General features: G+C 33.1%; 1 protein-coding gene across 1 annotated transcript in view; it reads left to right on the top strand.

Moving 5' to 3' along the window:
- Positions 1–16,794, top strand: part of Kcnd2 (potassium voltage-gated channel subfamily D member 2) — a 468,290-nt gene that overhangs the window by 176,172 nt on the left and 275,324 nt on the right. The gene's annotated exons all lie outside the window — the stretch shown is intronic.

Genomic DNA, 16,794 nt, shown 5'->3' with positions numbered 1-16,794 from the left:
GATAGACCTTAACTGAAGGATAAAAACACACAGATTTCCCTTTCTGTCCTACTTTCTCTCTTTGTGCCTCAGAATCTATTTTCCTAGCAATTTCAGTATCCAGTATTTGAACATTATATTTTTATGCTCACCTTTATGAACTCACAGCACAGGAATCTCTTCTTCTCAGAATAAATGCCAGCATAAAAACACTTTTTTGGCCTCCAAATATCACAAAGAATAGAATAGGAAATAGTATATTTAATAAACTTGAGACTACATCTTCCACTTGTATCTTTTTAAATACTTCTTTTCTTTGCTTTTTTTCTGTTACTGATTCTCATCCTAGAATTTAGTCAAAGTAGAAACATAAATGTTCCTAATTAGAAGGAAATGTTCCCGTAGTTTAAAATTGGAAAGAGGGAAATCTTTTCTTTTAAGTGTGTGCTGGGCTACCATCTTCCTTCATAACAAAGCATATCATTATCTCTATGAGCTCCCGGTAGAGAATTTTATTAAATGTGTATTGTAGACCACTCACTCTTCAGGAGCTTTTTGAGCTATAATGTAACTTAATTCAAACAACAATACTAGAGCCCTAAATTACAATCTTCATATTACAGTTTTAGAAAACTGACATTGGACAAAATAGACAAGATACCCAGGGTCTTGTGTCTGGTGTGTGAGGAAGCTTGTATCCAAACCTACCCCAGCTTCCTTTTAAAAATGTTTCTTTTTCCATGTTTCTGCCTCCTGATTGCAAGTACCTTTTCATGTACCCAAACTTTTTCATCATTCCAGTTTTGCTCTCAGTCCCCTAAGGCAGCATTAAATCACTAAAAGCTAAAGAGAATTTGTTTCACTAAGGCCATTTTTTCAACATTTGAAATTAGAATCCAGATTACAAACCACAGAAATGATTATCCATTTTGAACATGTGTAGGGAGGTAAGTTTCCAGAAAGGTAAAAACAGCATGTGAAAGTATTAGAGATATTTGCATACTGAAGCTCATTTTATTTTACTAGCAAAAGAGAAAACCTAATTTGAAAGTTCAGCCTTGCCTTGCTCACATTCATTCAATCTAAACAGAAAGAAACACATAGAAGACAAAAGATTTAAGAGACTTGGCACTCTATAGTATCTGCTAAGAAAAGGAATTCTTTTTTTTTTTTTTTTTTTTTGATAGATCATTAAAAAAATTACTACCTTCTTGAGAAAAAATAATACCTTCCTAAGGGAGCTATTCTTGTTTGCTTTGATACATTACTTGGGAATTTAAAAAAGGAAATTTAGAAAAGGAATGTGTCCCTTGTTTCTACTTCATACTTTATTGTTACACATAGCTCTGCCTTTTATTTTGCTATCACCTGGGTACCTTTCATGCTCCTGGATGCCAGCATTCACAAGAGACAGTGTGTTGCCTAAAGGCCTCTTTAGCCATGACTGAGTTGTTTTGTACACCTTCTGCCCCAGGCACCATAGCTTGAGGAAGTTTCTGCTGCAGTGTTCAGCTCCTTCCAAGATTTGTATCTATTGACAAGCTTGCAGCTAATTAGCCTGGGTGGCTTGTCAGCTGCCACTGAGCTCACTCTGCTGCTTTGCAGTATGTACAGGACTTTTGTGCTAGGTTTTCTAGAGTAAAATGTAACTACTTTCTTTCTCAGATAAAGAAAACATTTCTTCAATCCATACAGTGTCTTCAAGCAGGCAAAACAGTTAATAGTTCAGATATTTTGCCCTCTCACTCCTCTCCTGGCTATGTTTCATTTCAAACCTCCAGATTCATATAAGGATACTCTATTCAGACCCTTGTAGCTCTGCCTATTTCTAAGTCTCCTTTTTCATTCATGTTATTTTGTTCACCATGAAGATGGTTTTAGATATTTAGGGAGATTGCTAAATATTTGAGCTTCTATTTGAAGTGATCTAACTGACAGAGATTTCTACTAACTGCCAAGGTTTTCTGAGAGGTTCAGGATGAGTTTTCAAAGAACACTATAAATATATATGTAGATTAATGGAAATTGTGTTATTTTTTGCAGTATAGAGTGCTATTTTTGTTTTTAAAAACAGATTTCTGCTCCTGTTTAATTCTGCTTTTGTCACCTTTCTAAAATCATAATCTTCCCACTCGTGTACTTGTAGTTTTCCATTGCAGATCTAACAAATCCGTGAGTATGCTTAGTAAATTCAAGAAATTTAAAAATGTACTAGTGAAGCTTGGATACTTACGTGCATTTCTCTTTTAAAATAACCCCTTCAAATTAGGGTTACTTTGAATAACACAAATAGAAACTAAGGCACTTAGATGTAAGAAATGTATGAATTATAAGATGAAATTCTTATACTGCCATAGGGTAGGTAAAAAGTTCTGCCAGAATTTTGAGTATTGATTATTCCTCCACTATACAAATAATTCCATTAGTGTTGTTTATCATACTTCAAGCATACTATCCGGGGCAGGGGGTGGGGAGAGAGAGATTTTTTTTTTTCTTTTTGGTAAGGAATGATCAAAAGAATTAAAATTTTTAATTTATATTTAAAATTTGGCATCTAAATTTAAATTGTATAACAAAGGTTATTAAGCTTGAGAGCATTAATACAAATTGTATAGCATTCTTTTAAGGGTAGAAAGTCTGCTGGGAATGCTTGCCAGTTTATTTTTTGTATAAAATTTAGATTGTAATATTCATCCAATTTTATATCATTAAGAATAAGTTTACAGATAACAGTAAGTATTTTAAAGAACCCAGTCAGTAAAAACTATGATAAAATGGGTCTCTGGCCAGGAAAAATTAGTGCTATTTCTAATAATGCTCCTTTAATAGAATAGTGTTTATGACTACTGAAGCCCAAAAAATGATCCTGAAAATATACCATTATAGAAAATAGAATAGCATATGCTCTATCCTCTGAGCCCTTTCTCTTGGCTAAAATAATCATTTACCATGTTAATTGTCCTATATTAATTGGTAATACTAGTTATTTTATCATAAAACTTACATTTCTTCCCATGAAGAAATAAAAGAATGTTGCTACTATAAAGACTCAAGAAATAAAAACATAAGCTTTTCAAATAATCATGAAGTAAACTATATAACTATGATTGATTTTCATATTTTCAGTGAAGCATATGAATACTGAATAAAAGTCAAATATCAATGAGATCACAAGTTTTCGCTAATGCTGCTTAATTTTGCTTTCTATACACTTGTTCACACAGCTTGCTTTCTTGTCCTCTGTATCCAACAATGATATAGGCCATGATACACTAACAAATAACACACAAAAACAACTTCAAGCCTCACACAACATAAGCTTACTTTTTCTTCTGAAGTTCTCTTGAGATTGGTGAAAATTGTATGTAAATTGTTTGTCCTACTTTTCACTTTTCACTTTTTATTTCTTACAGACACAGATGATTAAATCATAATTTAATTTAAAAGTATGCCTCACATATTATTTATTTTTTTCTTTTCTTTTCTTTTTTGTCTTTTCATTTTTATCGGTACCGGGGATTGAACTCATGACTGCCTGCTTGCAAGGCAGGTGCTTATGCCGCTGAGCTAAATCCCCAGCCCCTCATGTTATATTTTTCAAGACAGGAGAGTATGTCTTTTCTATTTTTAGGGTAGAATCTATGACAGTGAAGTCAATCCTTTTAGAGACTAAGGGCCCAAACTGCAATGCAAAACCCACTTACTTATACTGCCAACACTGCAGTTAAACCTGAGTGCTAAGATTTTAATTTAGAAAAAATAACTCCCCACCCATGGGTTCATCACCAGTGGTCTTTAATTATTTAATTTCACTCAGTAAAGTTACTGATAATATTCATAAATATCCTCCTTTAAACTAATTGAAGAATTTTCTTATTTTTCCATTTGTAATCTTTAAAGTCAGAATCATAATAGGGTAAGCAAGTAAACTTTTATTTATTTTTGGAAATTATGCTGTATTGAAAAATATCACCAATAATACATTTTTAAGCAGAATTTTAGAAATTTGGGTTTACTGTAGTTCTTTCACATTTTGATACCTAGTGTAATATAAGAGGCATACTTTTTTTAAGAAAAAGTAGCTAATTTGTATGGTAAAGCCAAATCATTTAACTTTCAGTTTTCTCTCTTCACTCTTAGGATGAACATTATACATTGAGTTTTATCAGTAGTCATAGTATTTCAGAGAAACAAAGGGGATATCTTTGATTGCCACATATTTTATTATTTATAACTGAAATTCATATTTACATTTTTCTTAGCAAAGGACTGTTAATTATGGATTGAACTGTCACACATGTGAAATCTTTAAATAGAGAAAACTATGGAAGTTTATTCTTAGATAATAAACATTGATTACATATATTATAATAGAGTACCCTAACTGCGTATGTAAAATAATGTACAATGTTCTTTATTTCTCTCTTACAGTTGAGCCTTTTGCTTTCAAAAACAGTACACACTGAACCAGCCCACCACCTGCCAGATTGACTTGCCTAGATTCCCCCTAGCATTCAGTTAGACTTTGCCACTTTATCAAATTGGGTTGTCAGGAGTTCTGTTCTAGCTGTGTCTATTCTTATAGGTTAGTTAGATCATTTGATTTAACTGGTCAAGGTTATAAAACTTTGCTTTTCAGAGAAGCAAACCAGTAGTATAACTATTGATCATATGATTTTTAAAAATCACTTACTTATTTCTTGGATATCATATGAATGACACAAGATGCCTCCCACTGGAACCTTAAAAATGCTAGTGGTTGAGGAAACATGTATGCAGCAATCATAATAACCATATAAACTATGTAGAAAAGGTTCATTTGCTGAGGTGGAAGAAAATCTGGGGCTTGTTTAGCGGAGTAGTTTTTTATTCATAATTTAGAAATTAACATAAATTAGCAACTTAAAACCACAAAATCATTTACTATCCCCCAGTTCTCTAAGTCAAAAATCTGAGCAAGTTTGCCTGGGTTTTTGCTCTGGATGTCATACACTGAAATATAAATGTTGGTTAGCTACAGCTTTTACCGTGGGAAGAATCTGCTTCTAAGGTCGTTCAGGCTATTGGCAGAAAAACTTGTGTGTAGCTTTAGATTTTACTGTTTAAGAGCTGAAGACTTGGACTCCTCTCCCTGTTCCTAGAAACCATCTGCCTGGCTTCTTATGTGGCCTTCTCTCACTTCAGATCCAGTAGTGACTCTTTGGAGCCCTCAAACTTCAGTTGCCTCTGACTTCTTCTTCTACATTCCGGATAAACACTATCCTGTCAGGATCCTATCACTATCCCATCCCCATAATCTCTTTATTTGAAGATCAATTGGTTATTAACCTTACTTATAATAATAGATTATTTTCTTCCATATAAGATCACATAAGCGTAGGAATAACTATAAGGGCGAAAGGTCATGGGAGACAATCTACAAGTACTCTAAATTTATTCAAGGAAGTCTTTTGTACAAGAGGTAAGACTGAGTTCACTGTGTTAGAAAAAATGATAGTGATATCAAGACATGAGAGTTTGTGTTGTATTGTGAAACAAGTTAGGAAACTGTAAAATTCTTGTACTTTTGCAGGCAAATAAGTTTTTTTGGGGATTCCTATAAGAAAATGCTATGCAAATTCATAGATTTCCATTTCTAATAAGAGGTAATACTATATGGTAAATTGGGTAATTGATACACCAAGGTATGCCACAGTACCACAGATAATGAGCACAGAAAAGGGCATCGATTTAAGCCCTATGAATTGTTAGAGGTGTTGGGAAAGGTTTTCATGAAGAAATGTGAACTGAATTTTAGACCATACACATATTTCCCAAGAAAGTGGATGGAGATCGACTAATGAATCATGAGGAAAAATCAAAAGCTCAAAAACTTGGAAAATTTAGAGGAGAATTAAATAAAAAATGCAGAAAGAGAATAAGTGTCAGTGATAAGCTGAAGATTAGTTTGCATATATGTAATTTGAATTAATTAAAACTGAGAAATGAAGATGCATTCCAGTTAAATCCACATGAAAACCACTGAATAATAATAAATTAAGTAAGTGATACGAACATTGTTACTGATTGGTAGTATTTAAAATCATGGACTTGAAATATTTACCTTAAAATAGAGCACAAAGGTAGAAAGGGAAATCAGTTTGCTACAGAAAAAAAGATAAGATATAAAAAGTGTAGACAATCCTGTACGGGCGAAGTCTACTCTTTCAGGACATTCAACTAAGCGAGAAATTAGTCCTATAATGTTAATTGAAAAATATAATGTCTTCTAGAAAAGGCTTTCTCAACAGTAACTATAGCAATTTTGATATTTCAGGATACATTATAAAACACAAGTTGAGCATCTTTAATCATAAGATCTAAAATCTAATGTTTCAGCATCTAAAATGTTTTGTAAACCAAGATGACATTCTATGAGAAAAATTGTGCTCCTGATCTCAAATGACAGTTTATAATCTAGAAATATACTATAAATTTCATATAAAATTCCTTCAAACTATGTATGAAATGTGTGTATGGAACATCAATGAATTTTGTGTTCATACTTGGAGCTCATCCCCATGATACCTCATTAAATATCTTCAAATATGCCAAAATCTTCAAATCTGAAATACTTCTAGTAGCAGTATTTCGGCTAAGGTATAATCAACCCATCATTTACTGAACTCTACCTTGTAGTTGGCAGTAATACCTCCTGTCAGCCCCAATTTGAGGCAACCAGAATGTCACCAAAAATTGCAAAATGTTTTTTGGGGGGTCATACTTGAAAATTACTGCAGTAGAAGTACATTGTAACTAGACAGGCATTAAAAATAACTCCAACTAAGACAGGAAAGACTGAATTTTGAGAGATTTCACTGAGTAAAAGAAGCTGCTGCTGAAGGGAGCTTGGAGCATAGGAACTTTCAAAGAAGGAGGAAAAATGAACACTCAAAGGGGCTCTCTGACCATGATGTTCTTACCATTACAAATCAAGAAATGAAGCCAGACATTGTATGTCTGAGGATAATCCTTCCATGTGTATCCTGGGTCCCAGCCTTTTTTACTTTCTCAAGATCATTTCTCTATCATTTCTCACTTAATTCTCTCAATAACAAATTTTCTCTCTTTACAAATTATTCATGTAGCAAATAATTCAACACTGTGAAACAGTGTTTGGGTCAGACACCAAAAATATCTGTATTGGTTTCTTATTTTTAGTGTACCAAATTGCTCTGTGCTTAGCCTATAAATCAACATAGTTTTATACTCTTACAGTGCTGGGGGCTAAGAAATCAGAAAAGAATCTTATGAAGCTAACCTTAAGGCACACAGCAGTCCTGTGTTTTTTTCTGGAGGCTCTATGAGGGAATATATTCCCTTATTTTGGTTAACTACATTCTTGGTTTTGCATAGCCCCTTATTCCTTTTCAAAGTGCATTTTTCCAGTTTCTGCTCCCATCATCCCATCTTCTTTTTTACACTTGAACTGTCTTGTTTCTGTTTTAGAAAATCTTCATGATAGCATTAAGTCCACTTGATAATGCAGAATAAACTTTCTGTTTCAAGATCTTTAACTTTATTACACCTGCAAAATTCCTTTCGTAATATAAGATACTATTTAAATTTCAGGGATTAGGACATGTACATCTTTGGGATTATTACTAAGCCTATCATTACATGGTAAAAAGAATAATACGATGATAATGATGCATAAATTAGATGCACAAGTTGAATATGAAAAATTATACTTGGTGGAGATTTTTCCTGAACAAAAGTAAACTCTTGGTCATAACAGAGATGTGATTCTTAAGACAGAACTGAATAGGATCTGTGTCTTTAAAGAAAGATAAATAATTTCTATTCACTCCACTTTACTCTCACTTTTATCAATCCACTAAAAAATATAGCAGTTTAATTTCTGGTACATTTGGAGGCCATCAGGTGTTCTTTAAATGCAGCCTCTCAAGAAAACAAAATTTCATCAGAACCATCTGGCAAGTCTACATTAACAAAGGAACAAGGTGGCAGTCTCAGCCTGTTTGTCATACCTATTTTATGCAATGTAGCTTCAGTTTAGGTACACGGGAGGTGGTACAAACGCTGCTAATCTCTCCTTTGAAAATTGTCAATAGAGGTCACTTCATTACTGAACTTTCTTTTATTAGCCATATGAAATTAGAAGTCTATTTATCTCTTTGTCATCAATTATCAGTTATATAATAAGCTATACACAGCACATATTCTACTAAGCACTGATGCAGGGAAAAAAAAATATTATAACCAGAAGTGAGTGTTGATGCCCAATACATGTAAATGTAGCAAGAAACCATTAGACAATAAAGTGAGCTCCCAGATGGTGTGACCATCTGGAACATAAATCCGTAAAGGTACTTCTGTAGCATTTTTGCAATGAAAAATCAGACCTCACTGAGAATTTTTATTGGGCACTTATGAAGGCTCACTGTTAACATTAGTGTTGATAAATGACAATTATACATATATACAAATTTGAATTCATTGAATTCAAGTCTGCAGAAGCTTTGAGCATCTACTAAGGTAAAAATACCTTGTAAACTAATTGGTCTCTGAGCAAATATTTGAGTGTAGGTTAGTAATTGAGATATGAATTACATATAGGTATAGAAAATAGCATTCATTTATTCAAATTTTTCTTTTACTTTCCCCTTTAAATCTCTCACAAATATTAAGTACTTCTCACTTAAAATCTCATTTCAGAACTAGGTAAGATTTTAAAAACCTATCAATTATGTAGCATTAAAGTGAGTAACAAATGGAGTCCTTCTTTTATGTTTTTCTCTAAAGCAGATCCAAAATGAGAAAGGATTTATCTAAACACAATTGTAGAGTGTCTTTTTTACTGGCATTCTCTTAACCATGATTCAGACCTATGCCTCTCTACTGATAATTTGTACAAAACATGCAAATTTAAACTTACTGTATTTTCTTTGAAACAAGTGATATCTAATTATAAACTTGTTTTCTATAAAATACTCTTAGAAAATTATATTCTTTTGAAGATACTTGAAAGGCCATAAGAACAACAAGCCTATCTATAGGTAATGATTTTATTTACATATTTATATATTTTAAAAACTGAATCAGTACCCCTGTGCTATTTTCTATGGAATGATAGTTGAACAACTTAAAGGCTGCATTTCAATGTGCAGAAAACAACAGACAGATTGATTTCCTCGAAACCTGTCATAATGAGATTGCACAAAATATAGGCTCAGCTTCAGGCTTATTCTTCATTGATCCCTGACTGCAAGCAGGGTTACTGATGACCATGAAATCTCTCTTTTCCATATTAAAACTTACTTTGGAAAAAATGACCTCTGAAAGATCATAGAATATTCTGGGAAGTCCTTTGTGGATATGATACACACACACAGCGGTGCATGCACACACAGTGTTCTCCTCAAAGTACCACTCTCCCAACTTTTCAGCCAATATTTTAAAATGAAATTGCAAACTAACTTTTGATCCATTATGTATTTTATTGGTATAAATTTCTCAAGTGTCAAGCATGAGTAATTCACAAAACATAGATGAACTGGATCCTCTCATTTATGAAGCTCAGCACTTCATCTTTGTCATACTTCTGTAATAGAATAGGTTCAGTTATTAGCTGAATATAATTTTATAAAGATATGCATTTAAAAGTAAAATGAATTCATGATTTTGTCCATGAGTGGCATATTTAAATTCTGTTCACATTGAAGTGCTACATTTAATTTCATTTTGGAATTTAAATGTTTTTAGTAGATGCATAGCTTTTTAGCATTAAGTATGTCCTGCAAGTTCATTATTAGCTCCCAAGTGCCAGAAAACCTCAATAAAAGGATATGGAAGACTCTTAACAGCCCTAATGTTGTTAGAGAAATCATCATTAGTCAAAGCTGTGTATCAGTAGAGGATTGGGAGCTCAAGTCTCTGTTCCATTTCTGTCTGTTTTTATCTACCAAATGCATAGGATATCTCCCTAGAAGGTTAAATGATGACAGAATAAAAAACCAAATTAACAGCTCTGGACTGTGACCATGTGCCAGGATGAAACAGATCAGTGCAAATCTCTTCTGTCTTCCCTATTAGACCAATTGTGAGATTTTTTCTGGTTGAAATAGTTATAAGCCTGAAATGAGTAGACTAAATCAAAAACGAATCAAAAAACTGCTTAATAGTAGTCAGTGTTACTCAACTAAAAGGCAAAAATTTGTCTTCTATCTTATAAAGGAAAAAATTGTAAGATTGAGTTTTGAATTCCTTTATTACTAATGTAAATAGTTTAGGTATTAGTATATTGTATCATTATGCAAAATAATAATATTGAGGAATGATCTAAAACCTGAGATTTAGTTGGTAATTAGGTGGGATAAAATTTCTTTTTTTTTTTTTTGTATTGAACATAGTTTCCTAGAGTGACATTAGACCTAAAATAATTTTCCTTTTAATCATAATAAGACTAGTATTCTGCCTGTGTTTATATATGAAAAGTAGTAAGCTCAGTACCTCTCTACCTGAGAAACACTTGGATTACTAAGTAAAGCTAAGATTTGCATAGCCTTCTACCACTGTCATTACTGGTTGTATGTACTTGGAGACAAAGTTCATTTATTTGTTAAATGACTTGTGTAATAATAAATATTTACCATCTAATAATATCTGTGAGTCCAAAACATTTATTTTTAAGGCTTCATTTTCTGTCATATTGTGAAGCGTAAGTGTACCCTGCCTTCTTTACATGTGGCCTGTGTGAAATTTATCTTAATGTAGAATAAAGATTTGTACCCTAGCTCTAATGCAATAATATTTTTAAATGTAACTGTACAGAACACTTTTTATTCTCTTGTTTTTTTATTCAACTTTCCTGCTCTTTTTTTTTTCTAACGTGGCATTGTTTTGCCTTTCAGAGATAATAATAAATTGGAGTGAGGAAGGAACTTTTTATGTTTTATTAGCATATGTTCATAATATATAACAATTTCACATACCTTGGGGAATTAGTATATATATATATTCACTGTATATTTTATATATATATTTCCCCAAGATAACTGTAATTATCTATAATTACCTGTAATTCTATATATATGTATAATATATATATATATATATATATATATATATATTCTTAGTCATCTGTACTTTCTCTTCCCCTCCTTCACTCCTCTTCTACCCCACCCCCAGATCTCCTTTCCATCTCCACAAAATCTACCTCCCTATTTTCTATCGTCTTTTATTATGCCCTTTAACTTACTTATATTTTGGGATTTTCATATAAAAGAAACCATGAGATATTTTATTTTCTGTGTTCGATTTCTTTTGCTTGGTATTATGGTCTTAACATGTAAGCATTTTTCCTACAAATGACTTAAATGTGTCTTTTTCATGGCTGAGTATTGTACCATTGTATGTACATACTGCGTTCTCTTTACCTATTTATCTGTTGATGGGTATATAGGTCACATCCAAGATTTAGACATTATGAGGAGATGGTTATGCATATGTTGCTATAATCTGATATCTTTAACTCTTTTGGGAAGATTCCCAGAAGAGGCAAAACTGAATTATATGGAGTTTCTCTTTTTAGTTTTCTGAGGAATCTCCAGACTGATTTCTATAGTGACTGAACTAGTCTTTAATCCCACCAACAATGTGGAAGAATTTGATTCTTCGTACAACTTCACTAGCATTTTTTGTTTGGTGAGTTCTTTATGGTAACCATCTTTTCTAGAGTAAGGTGGAATCTGAGTGTTGTTTTAATTTGCATTTCTCTAATAGCTGAAGACCCTCAACATTTTTTCGTTTACTTCTTGTCCAGTTTGCTTCCTCACTTGAGAAATGTTTATTAAATTAATTACTGATTTTATTACAGTTGGGGGGGTAACGGGTCCTATTTTCTGAGTTCTATGTATTCTAGATAGTAGTTTACTGTGAGTGCAGTGGTTGGAAATTTTATTCCATTGTGTAGAATGTCTCTTCTCTCAATTGTTTTTGTTACAAAGACTTTTTATTGGATATAATTTCACTTGTTCAGCCTTTGTGTTAATTCTTGTACATTAGAGTTCTTTTCATAAAGTCCTCCTCTATGAGTTGAGAATGTGGCTTAGTGGTAGAACTCTTGCCTTGCATGCACAAGACCCTGCGTTTGACCTCAGAACCACAAAAAGAAAATGAAAAAAAAAAAAAAAAAAAAAAGCAAGTCATTGCATTGCTCCTCAGTAGTTTTAACTGTTTTACCTTTAGTCAGAGACAGTTTCTTATTTTTTAACATCGATGTCTCTGATACATTTTGTTTTCATTTTAGTACAATCTGTAGATTCATTTTTCTGGATATGGATTATCAGTTTTCCCAGCACTCTTTCTCAAAGTGGTTATCATTTCTCAAATATATGTTTTTTGGCTCCCTTGTTAAATATCAGATGACTATAGGTGCCTGGAGTTGTTCTTCCACTGAAATGAAGATGAGACTACGTGATCTTTCCTTTCCTTTCAAAACAAAGAGTGTATGAGATACCATAAAAAAAAAAAAAAAAAAAAAAAAAAACATGACTGGTCTGGAAAAGTTATAGGACAAGAACTAACATAATAGACCAAAGGGAAGAGAGATGGATGATATCTCACAATAACTCAGTCTGTTTTTTAATAGTGTGCATGTGATACTATATGACACAATGTATGAAATATGTATACAGGTAAAATGGATCTCAGTTTTCATTTATGGATTGAATTTATTTTCTTGGTAATTTCTCATGGGTAAGCCAGTGTGTAAGTTGGTCATAGAGATTAATATTTCCCATATATATATCCCATTAACAACATATAAAGTACATTTCCTCTGTATAATATTAAAACCACTAAATATTATGAATTAATATTTAATAAATAATACTAAACCAGGGTTTTAATAAAATTAAATTTTTTTTTTGTCTTTTTCTTTTTTATTGATACCAGGGATCAAACTCATGACTGCCTGCTTGCAAGGCACATGCTTTATGCCACTGAGCTAAATCCCCAGCCCCATAAAAAATCTTATAGTGAAACATCACATCATATTTTAAGAAAATAATACACAATTAATATGTTAGCATTTAAATAAGGAAAGTTTTGAGTGAAGAATATTGAAAACACTATACTTCTATCTTTTTAGTACTTCTTGAACATCAGTTGGGAACTTAAATTATTATTTGTGTTGTACTCTTGTCCTTGATTTGAAGGAATCAAGTTTTTCATAAGTTTATTCCTTAAAATAAAGGTAAATTTATTGTGGCAGCTGTACAAATAGCAGGGACTTATATTTGATTCGTGTGGGTTATTACACATTTGAATGTATAATTGGAAAAAAGGTTTTTTAAAGCAATTATCTCCAAATTTTTTATAAATTGAAAACACATGAATTAAATGTTAATGCCATGAGTATGGGCTTACATTTGATACTATGAGGAAAGGTATATCTTTTTTGATTTGGATAGCTTTTTAATAAAAATTTGAGCTCTTTGCTGTCATTAGTCTTAACTGTTTGCTTTGTTTGTAATAAAGCCATCCACTGTCTGCTTTGCTTATAGTAAAGCGATTCACTCACCTCATCAACATTGTCCTCAGTGTCTTTGTCTTGAGGACAATAATGATGATAAGATAACAATACTCCTTTGCACACTAACCCTGTGGGAAAGGACACTGAATTAAATCCTCAATTACTAGTTAGTAGAGAGAATGTCAGGAATTCTTTTCAATAATTTTTATATTAAATAATGAAAAATATTAAACCAAGCTATAATAATATGGTTCTATCTAATAAAATGTAGAAAATGAATATCTTTACAGGGTAGCAGGATCAAAAATGATTTTAAAAAAACCACCTCAAAGAACAGTTGGCCTTAATATCTATACTACAAGGATAAACATTTCTTATGTGTCAGTTATTGTCTCACTACAATTATTATGAGTAGTGTTACCACCTTTTAAGGAAAATGATAAATTTAACTGAGTTACTGTGTGGTACATAAAACAGGAGTGTGAAAAAAAATCTAGGATTATTTGAATTCTGGATGGGATTAAATAGCAGGCTGGAAAAAATGGCAGATTAAAGCTTCAGTAAAACAATGGAGAGCAAATAGGGTTTAGAAAATAACATTGCTTAGTGGTGAATTCTTGTCCTCTTCTTGTGAAGCAAATAGGGTTTAGAAAATAACATTGCTTAGTGGTGAATTCTTATCCTCTTCTTGTGATCATGCTTCTTATAAAATAATAATAATATTTTCCTTGTAAGATTAATGTGAGACTTGAAATATACTCTATACTGTTTGTTTGTTTCCTTGTTTCCTTGGTTGATTGGTTAGTTGGGTATTTTTAACTTTGTCGAGGAAGCCTTGAAACTTGTGAAAAGTTTAGATTTTGTAATACACAGAATTGGCTTTAGTAGAATAATCTTAAAAACTAGAACTCAGCAGGTATTATCAATGGGAAAGCCAAGATTGCCATGCTTATGACAAGAGTGGTGACAATAGGGAAGACTTATGGCTCTAACCATGAACAAAGTAATCAGCATGACACTGAACTCTGCAAGGAGATGGTAATGGACCACACAGAATAGTAATTCATAAATATGTTCTCAGAAACAAAAACCAAAATGAAATTTATCTGCCAAAATGTATAGTGGTGGTTTGGAGTTCACTCATAGCAAGAATGTATATATGCTGGATCTAAAGTTGAAGCCTTCTAATCAATAGTAGCCCTAGAGTCAGTCCAGCATTAGATATGGGGGCGTCACTGAAACTCAGCTGTATGCCCTACTGATGGAGAAAATCATGAAGGTATGGGCATATGAGAAGTGAGTGTGGAGCTGTGACTGGGTTGGTAATTTATAGAATGTCATCTAAGGGAGCAGTAGGTCAAAGTTCATTTAAAGGACCTAACCTTGATGCTTCCTGTCATTCTCAGAGAACAATGTGTCTGGTGACTGCAAAGTAAGCATCCTTACAGGCAAAAATCCAGGTCAGATTTTTTTGGCTCAGGATCTTTCTTTGAAAGATTTTTTCCCCCAGGGTCATTTAGCCAAGCCTTTCTAATCTAATGACATTTGTCTCATGTATCATTTTACAAAAACCAAAAGATCCTCTGATCACCATATCTGATACCACGTCTTCTACTATCCTCAGTTATTATCAAGATAGCAAATTCTCTCAGACACCAATTCATGCTTAGAGAAATGTGTTTTCTTTATATCTATACTTAACCAAGCCTTCTTCTTGTGTACTATATGCACAGGTTGATGAGGGAAAAAATATATACACTTTTAATTTAATCCAAAGTGTTCTTTCTTTTAATTCAACAGTTGTAACAATGTGTGGGAGTATTCAGCTTTCATGAATAAAAATACGCATCTTATTTTCCTCCAAGCATCCTTTCTACCCTGGGCTAGTCACTCACTATCTTAGGAGAGTCAAGAGGCTTTTGTGAGAAGTGAAATTTGGGAGGAATCCTCAGCTCCTGGGAACATGAAGGTACTGCTCCTTATCCAGTCACTTACTCCTTTCCTATTATCTTTCTTGAGTGTAGTGTAAGGCAGTTGACCTGATGGTACCCCTTGTAGGTCTCCTTCTCACCTCAGCTGTCACTTCACTGTGGCATTCTATTCTCTGGCTATACTTGCTGACCAACCCAAGCTTGAGTAGAGCCCTGTTCTTTCCACCTGCCTCCCGTTTTGTCTGCAGCACCCTCTTCCAGTGGATTCCCCAGCCCTAACCCTGGAGCAGGTAGGTACTGTGGCATTGCGTGGCATCTCACATCTCCCACTCTTGACCATCTTGCTCTGCCAAATTCATAAGAAGGTGTCAGAAGTAAGGGCAAGGTCTTCTCAGTGATGATTTCTTTCAGAGTTCATAAAAAGCGGAAGCAGGAAAGTTCTATACCTTTACCTTTCAAAGGATCTCCACATTTCCCTGGACACAGATAAACTGTATGTAGTTTCTCTAGTAAAGTTGGGTGGGATAGTAAAGATCACTTACTTCTTTGTATGTTTTTGTTCCATTTTTTCATTGTTGAGACCCAAATACCCAACATATGGAAATATGCTTGTAGATGCTAAGACAAATACCCAACACCTACAGTTTAAGGAAAGAAAGTTTATTTAAATCACAGCTTAGGAAGGTTTCAGTCCATAATCAGTAGGCTCCAAGGCAAGGTGACATGGCAGAGGCAGAAGTACATGGAGGCAAAAGACAGCAAAAGCTACAAGCAAGTGACAAGACTTTCTGTCTCATATATATATGCAGACTACTCTGCCTTGAGTGGGTGTAACACTCACACCCTAAATCCTAGTATCCTTAATCCCAACATTGCATCAGCCAATAAATCGCACCCTCTAGATTCAGCCACCTCCAAAAAAGCCCTATGACCACATGACATTTGGGGGAACATCCAGACACAAACCATAAATTTTTCCATTCTAGTCTTCACTAGTCATGATCTTGATCATCTCAATGCCTTCATTTTTAATGGACCTGGTTTTAGATACCAAAGTGCAACATTATAAATTTTATTATCTGTGAATTCTTTTTCTGAGTCCTTTTCAGACATATTTATCCCAAAAAGTCTTATGTTCAAATGCCAAAAGAAAAAGGAATGTTAATCTTTTGGAAATATGCTTTTAAGAAATTAGATAGTTACTTTTCCTTTTTCTTTCAATTGGTTCTTAGAGTCACATGTAAAAATAGAGGGATATATTGTACTTTGTAGATGCCAAGACAAGAATAAAATTAACAAATATTTGCTTAGTTGTACTATTCGTATGGTATTTTTTTTCACTTTCAC

Source organism: Cavia porcellus, unplaced genomic scaffold, assembly GCF_034190915.1.
Source record: "Cavia porcellus strain 051 isolate PalLab524CR breed Dunkin Hartley unplaced genomic scaffold, mCavPor4.1 scaffold_2, whole genome shotgun sequence".
Lineage (NCBI taxonomy): Eukaryota > Metazoa > Chordata > Mammalia > Rodentia > Caviidae > Cavia > Cavia porcellus.
This window is presented reverse-complemented; position numbering and strand designations above follow the sequence as displayed.